Source organism: Lissotriton helveticus, chromosome 1_1 (assembly GCF_964261635.1).
Source record: "Lissotriton helveticus chromosome 1_1, aLisHel1.1, whole genome shotgun sequence".
Taxonomy (NCBI): domain Eukaryota; kingdom Metazoa; phylum Chordata; class Amphibia; order Caudata; family Salamandridae; genus Lissotriton; species Lissotriton helveticus.
In genome coordinates, this window is record NC_136057.1 from 910342931 (window position 1) to 910349732 (window position 6802).

Below are 6802 nucleotides of genomic sequence, written 5' to 3' on the forward strand. Positions count from 1 at the left end.
GTATAAGATAGGCTTCTGCAGAATAGTTTAGTCAGAGCCACTGGAATTATGCAGCTGGGAAGAGCCAAATTATGCAGCAGTGTTGACTAAATTATGCAAGACGAAAAGGCAAATTATGTGTAAAATGTAGCATATTTTTTATAGCATTACTTAATTATTTTCTACTTATTACACATGGTAATACTGTTTGAGCAAAGATTTTACCTCCTTAGTACCAGTTTAACAACCAAATACAGAAATAAGAAAATAAAAGGTGAACAGTTATGGTTTGAGAACAGCCTTCCACTATGTGGGAACATGTTGCCACATTTGAGTAATTTTTTATCCATTTGAGCTGGAAAAGGTTTTTGGCTAATATCTGCAGTTTATGCACCAGATGATGGATTATGTGGCAAATATGGCAGATCCATATTATGTGAAAAAGCCACAAAATAGAAATTGCATCAGTCTACTGGTTCTGGGTTTAGTGTTTAAGATAAAAACAAGTGCCCTCAAAGCATATATTTAGTAATGGGTAATCAAACTGTCCCTAGTGCAAGCATTTTTATAAGTATCCATTAAAAGGACCTTTTCCAGAACTCAACACCCTTATGTCACAAAGTGCAACTTAAAGGGACTCCATAAATTAAGGCTTATACTGGGTCCCCAGTAGCCCTTACATTTGGTGATTACCAATTGCACACATTTACATTTCTTTCAGGTAGCAGGTTGTGAGAAAGAGGCTCTTTATATACTGGACAATAAGGCAGTACAGTGTGTATAGAGTCCACAATCCCCAGAGGTATAACAGAGGTTAAAGTCAGAACTGACCTTACTCTCCAAAGTGATAGCTTGGTCAAGCAGTAAGGCAGTACCAGAGGACAGTGTAAATCATTTGCTGTACACACTCAGTCAGCAAAAGGTTTCACACACTCAAGAACTGAACTCCAGGCCAATTATGATTATATCCTCAGATATAGTTGTTTTATTTTTAGAACCAACAGTTATAAAAATATACTTTTCGAGGTACGAGTACTCTCATGTAAATACTTTGCAGAGGAGCAATACGTTTGTACACACAATAATTACAGGATAGCTAATAAGTAATACAGTTCTGAAACACACTCTAGCATTGAGCTCAATGGGGTTTTCATAGGAAAGTACAGTTGGTTACTTTATGGATTACTTTGGTAGTTCCAGGACTAGATCTTAGATTCAGTCCTGGGGTCTAAGCTGAAACCAGATTAGCAAAAACGTTTTAGTTACTGTGATGAATTTTCCTGAATATAAAGCTCTTTTAAAAGTTCACACTTTGAAACTTTTCAAGGTGATTCTGACAATCTTATCCAATGAGAGGAAATTCAGGTTACAGGTAAAGTACGATTGCGTTACTTTTGTAACCCAGCACTTGTCTCCTAGAGCCAGCACTGGGGGCTTAACTCAAAACAGGTAGGTAATTGTGTTTCAGTATTTTGTACGATTTTTAAAGAATATTTGCAATGGGTTCCTATGGAGAAAATACAGGTTACTAGTAAACCTGCTAGGGATTACTTTTGGGGTTCAGTACTGGGCTGAAAGGTATAGTACTGGCTTCTCTCCTGATCACAGGTGAGTATTTTCGAATTCGGACTTTGGCTGATTTTATAGGAATATTTTCAGTTTTCAAAACTTCACAAATGGACTCAAAATGGGTCAATGTTATCCAATGGCAGGTAAGTGAAATACCGGTTTCCAGGTGAGCACTTGGTTGGTGAAGTTAGGGTTCTGGGCGTAGATTCAGGGGTCCCCCAGGGTCCGGTGAGTACAGTTAGTTCAGTCCCAGCGGCACAGGGGCGGCCGGGTGCAGAGGTAGGTAGGCCCAAGGTTATCCAATGAGGGAAAGGGGGCCTTCGGTTGGTTCCTGCTGGCTAGCAGGCCACGCGGCTCTGGGAGCTGGGCTCCTGGTCACTTGCTCTGGGCAAGGGGGGAAGAAGTATAGGGCAAAGAGGTCACAGCCAGCGTCACTCGGGCGGCTGGGTGCTGGGTGCTTTTGAGCTGTCTGGCGCTCAATGTTATCCAATGAGGATCTTAAAAAAGGAACAAAGGCTGCAGGCTCGGGGACGGTGACTCTCCAGGGGCAACCAGCACTTCGAGAGGTGAGTTGGAATGATGGAGCACAGGTAGGTACCCCAAAGGGAGGCACAGGGGGGGCGCGGGGCGCCGGGTGCAGGGGTGTCTTTGGGCATCGGAAAAGCTTACCCTCGGCTGGTCGCGGTTGGGGTGGCCCCTGGTTCCGAGTCTGCAGGCGTCGGCTGGTTCGTCGAGGAGGGTCTTTGGGCACTGGACTTTGGGTCCCAGTCGCCAGGGGGACGTCCTCGTGGTCTTGGTTCGGGTTGGCCCGGCCCGGGCTTGGCTGGTGCAGAGTGGGCTCCGGACCAGCCCACTCTGCACCAGCCGAGCTCCGGAGCATCCTGGTGAGCACCAGGTGGGGTGTTGCAGCAGAGCCTCTGCTGATGGGAGTCCCAATCTTCGAGAGGGTCAAGGCAGGCAGGTCCTCTGGGTGTCCCAAGGTTGCTGTCCGCGGAGGTCGCCGGGATTAGGCAGGAGCAGGTTCCAGGATCAACAGGCCGGTAGGGCTGGGGCCAAGTCAGTTATTGTTGTCCGGTTGTTAGCAGCTGCGCGGCGGGTCTTCTTTTTGATCTTCTTTCTTCTTTTCATATCGGGATCTGAGGAAGGAAGGTTCAGGGAGCCCCTAAATACTAAATTTAGGGGCGTTATAGGTAGGGCAAGGGCAGGGACCAATGGGTCCCTGTCCTGGGGTGAGGACACCCCCTAGCCTGCTCCTCTCCTGTGGGAGGGGGGCAGGAGCCTGGCTGGGATTGAGCAGGGCTCCCCAGCTACAAGATGGCCGGCGCCCGGGGTCGTGCTGCACCTCCCCTCCTCCACCTGAGGGGTGGAGTTGGCAAAGGTTGGCACACCCTCCTTTCTGACGTATTTTTTCCCGCTAGTCTTCCCGCTTGAGTGGGGGTAGAACGGGTGGGGGGGCCAGTTGCTGGGTACAGCAAATGGTCTGGAGAAGCTCTCGGAGCCTTTGAAGCTTTCCCCTGTCCATCCTGGGGGAGGAGACATATCACCTCGCCCACGATGTGCATTGTTGCAGGCCCAGGAGAGCGGGGGGCTCTCCACCCAGTGGTCCAGCAACATGTCTGCTGTGTGGCAGCCTCTGCAGCCACTCAGCCCAGACGTGGATTGTAGGTTTGGGTTTTGGAGGGCATCTCTAAGATGCCCTGTCATGCATTCTACATTAAATCTCACACTGGCATCAGTGCAGGTTTAATGTGCTGAGAAGTTTGGTACCAAACTTGTCAGTCTTCAGTGTAGCCATTATGGTGCTATGGAGTTCGTAATGACAACCTCCCAGCACCATATACTCTTAAATGGCATCACTGCACTTACAGTACCCAGGAATGGCCCTGGGTACTCTAGGGGCATAGGGCTCATGTACCTGTGCCCTCACCTCTGGCATAGGGCACCCAGCTAGAGGGGTGACTGAAGTATGTCAGGGCAGTGGGTTCTGTGGGCATGGCACACAGGGATGTGTGCCATGTCGACTCTTTGTTTGGTTCTGTACTTAGACACTCAGCCTGCAAAGCCAGTGTGTGGGTGGCAGGGTACAGGGCCCCTGAGGGTGGCACAATAAGTGCTGCAGCCCTCAGGGGTCTTCTCTGGTCACCATGCCCCCTAGGGTACCATTTGCTAGGGGCTGACAGGTGGCCAGAGGTGCCAATTGGGTATTTTGTTTCAGTGTAGCTTTTATTTTTAGGGAAGGAACACAGGGGGACCCAGGGCACACTCAATCAAAGCACATCAGCAGTTCAGAAAAAAGTGGGGGCACACCAAGGCAAGAAAGATGGCACTTTCTCACACAGGTACCTTGGTGAGCAGACCTATTTCTTCTTTACCTCGCTGTACCGCCTTCAGTTCAGCTTCATAACACGAGAGCCCAACCACTTCCCTTTCACTTTCACCCAGAGGCACCCCAAGTTCCACATTAATCATTCAGGGATGGTTGGTCTTTTTTGCTTAACAAAAAGTATGAGAAATTGTTTTGTGAAATGAAAAAACATAGGCACATCGGTCCCCACAAATCCTGCCCACTTTGAGATGCTAATGTCCTTTCAGGTAAGTTGAAGAGTGGACTACCATAGCATTCAGAAGCAGAGCCCTGCTCATCCGGAACCCTGGTGCTTCAGAGTAATGGCCCAGGAAAAAGAGGAAAAGAGCGATATCCATGGATAACATCTAAGACACGGGGCACAGGAGGAGTGGTATCTGGGGGCTAATTTTTCCATCTACAAATGGACAGACATTTGACCAACATATGAGGGCTGCGAGGGGGCGCTAGGTGGGGCACGACCAAGATGGCCACACAACGGTGAGGCTTTGGCAGCTTGGCGCCATCATGCTACATTAATCCTGCTTACTAGAAATTCCTCCTTCCTTTGAAGCCTGCCTCTGATCACCCATTTCCTCCGCTACCTCCGGTGTGAAATTCGGGGCTCTCCACTCACCTCCAGTGTCTTATGAGCCGGACTCTTCCCTCCCCGGGACGAGCGTGTCTCGTCTGGAGCCTCGGGCGGTCACAGCCACAACTCGAGATCCGAGGATCCCACGTGGCGCTGGGCCTCTGTACCCGGCGTAAGTCTACAGCCCTGCCTGTCCTGCCAAGCTCCTTGCTGTTCTCCTGCAGTGGCTGCAAGAGTATGGGTGACTTTCTACGTGGACTGGCAGCGGGAGAACAAATCCTCTGAGGCGGCGGCACCTTCAACCGCGATCCCGTCTGCCCGTTAAAGCATTGGTGAGGTACGTGAGTGCGACATCCCTCCTGCGCCAGCTGGCCCATCGGCTCTGCTGTCCACCACCTTATTGCGGAACCCAGCTGCCCCTATCTGCTGCCTTCAGTGACCCTCGTCAATCCTTGACATAGCGGGCGGCAGTGTGTGAGCCGGCCCTCAGCGCCTTGTGGCATAGCTGTGCTCCACCTATGCAACGAACCAGCTGTCGCCTGCCTAAGTAGCCGGGGCCCTCAGGAAACGCAATGCTCCCCTATCGGGCCTGTCAGGACTCATTGTCCCGCCAACTTTGGAGGCCTGCGTTTCATCTATAGCGCTGTGCTGTGCTGCGGCCTGCAGCCTGCTCTGCCTCTTGGACTCATACGGCGATCATGTCTCCATGTTGCGCACCCACAGGAGGTTGTCACTATATTTTGGTGCATACTAGTGACTGCGACAGCATGACCTAACTGCGGGCACCTTACTCCGGACTGGTCATTTATTACTGATTGGGATCGCTGTCCTAGCATTCAACGCATCACGTTCCAGCCAGCTTTGTGGGTATGTTACGTCACTCTTGTTTCAAGTAAGTAATGCTTGAATCTGGACGCCCATGTTTTACAGATTACGGCGGGCTGTCTGCGTTGCACACCGCAGCAACTTGCACTCTGCTCTGAATCCTACTCCCACCCGGCCTGAGCGATATCCTTGCTGGCATCCCCCAACCACTGTTTGGCACATACGACTCACATTGACTGCCACTTCAGCGGGGGCCATTTGGCGTTCCCGGTCTCTGGGCTCCCACATTGGGCAACTCATTGCACATCGCGCTGCCATTGAGGGGGTACCTTCCGGCACTACCAGCCCCGCTGCACATTTGCCCTCTCTCCACCTTCTGCAGTGATGGGGAAACCGGATGGCCGTCAGCCCAAGCTCGTCTTCGTTGCTAAAAAAGACTTGCACACGCTCAGGCTCAGGTGAAACCAGCCAGCCAGACGACGAATGTCCACTAGCACCATCCTTGTCCTCTGATGATGAAGTTAAAACGCTGCTGCTGGCCATGCAACATAGTTTAACAGGCCTTTCCAACAAAATGGACTCCATGAACAGCCGCCTAGACTTCCTTGTTCAAAAAGTAGACAAGTATGATGCACAAATTAAGGAGGCGGAAAAACACATCTCGGATAATGAAGATACCACATCTCAGGTGCAACAACAAGCTGCCCAGATGGACAAGCTGTTGAAGGTGATTGCCGCTAAAAATGAAGACTTGGAGGCTCGCAATCACCGCAATAACATTAGAGTTGTGGGCATTCCAGAGAGCACCAATACAAGGTGCATCGAGGACTTTGTAGAGCGACTATTGCAAAGCACATTTGGGGCGGACGCATTCTCCCTGCAGCTCATCGTTGAACGAGCGCACCGCTCCTTGGGTCCCATACCTCCTCCGGGTGGCCCTCCGCGTCCCATCGTGGCTTGTTTACTGAACTATCGGGACCGGTACACTGCTCTCAAATTATCCAGTGAGAATAAATCACTCCACTTAGAGGGGAATGAATTCACAATATACCCAGACTTCACAGTAGCTGTACAGGAGGTGCGGCATAAGTTTTTACAAGGCAAGCAGAAACTCTGGAAGGCACAGATCGAGTATACCTAGGCTGTGGGGTTTTAGGTTTAAACCTATAATAACTGATAAAACCGCACTGAAATAAAAATAGCCCTCACCGGTGAAAACATATAAACACTGAAAAAACACCTGGACAACTACAAACTAAGGGGCCGATTAGGATGGCGGTTTTTCCGCATCCTCCGGGCCGGCGGAAGTGTCCGCCGGCCTGGAGGATGCGGAAAAACCGCGGCGGAGACTCCAAAGACCCACCGCCAAATTAGGATGGCTGGTGGGTCTGGAATTCCGTCCGCCGCTTTTCCGCCGCGGTCGGAGCCGACCGCGGCGGAAAAGCCATAACATGGCAGGCGGTGTCTATGAGACACCGTCCGCCATATTATGA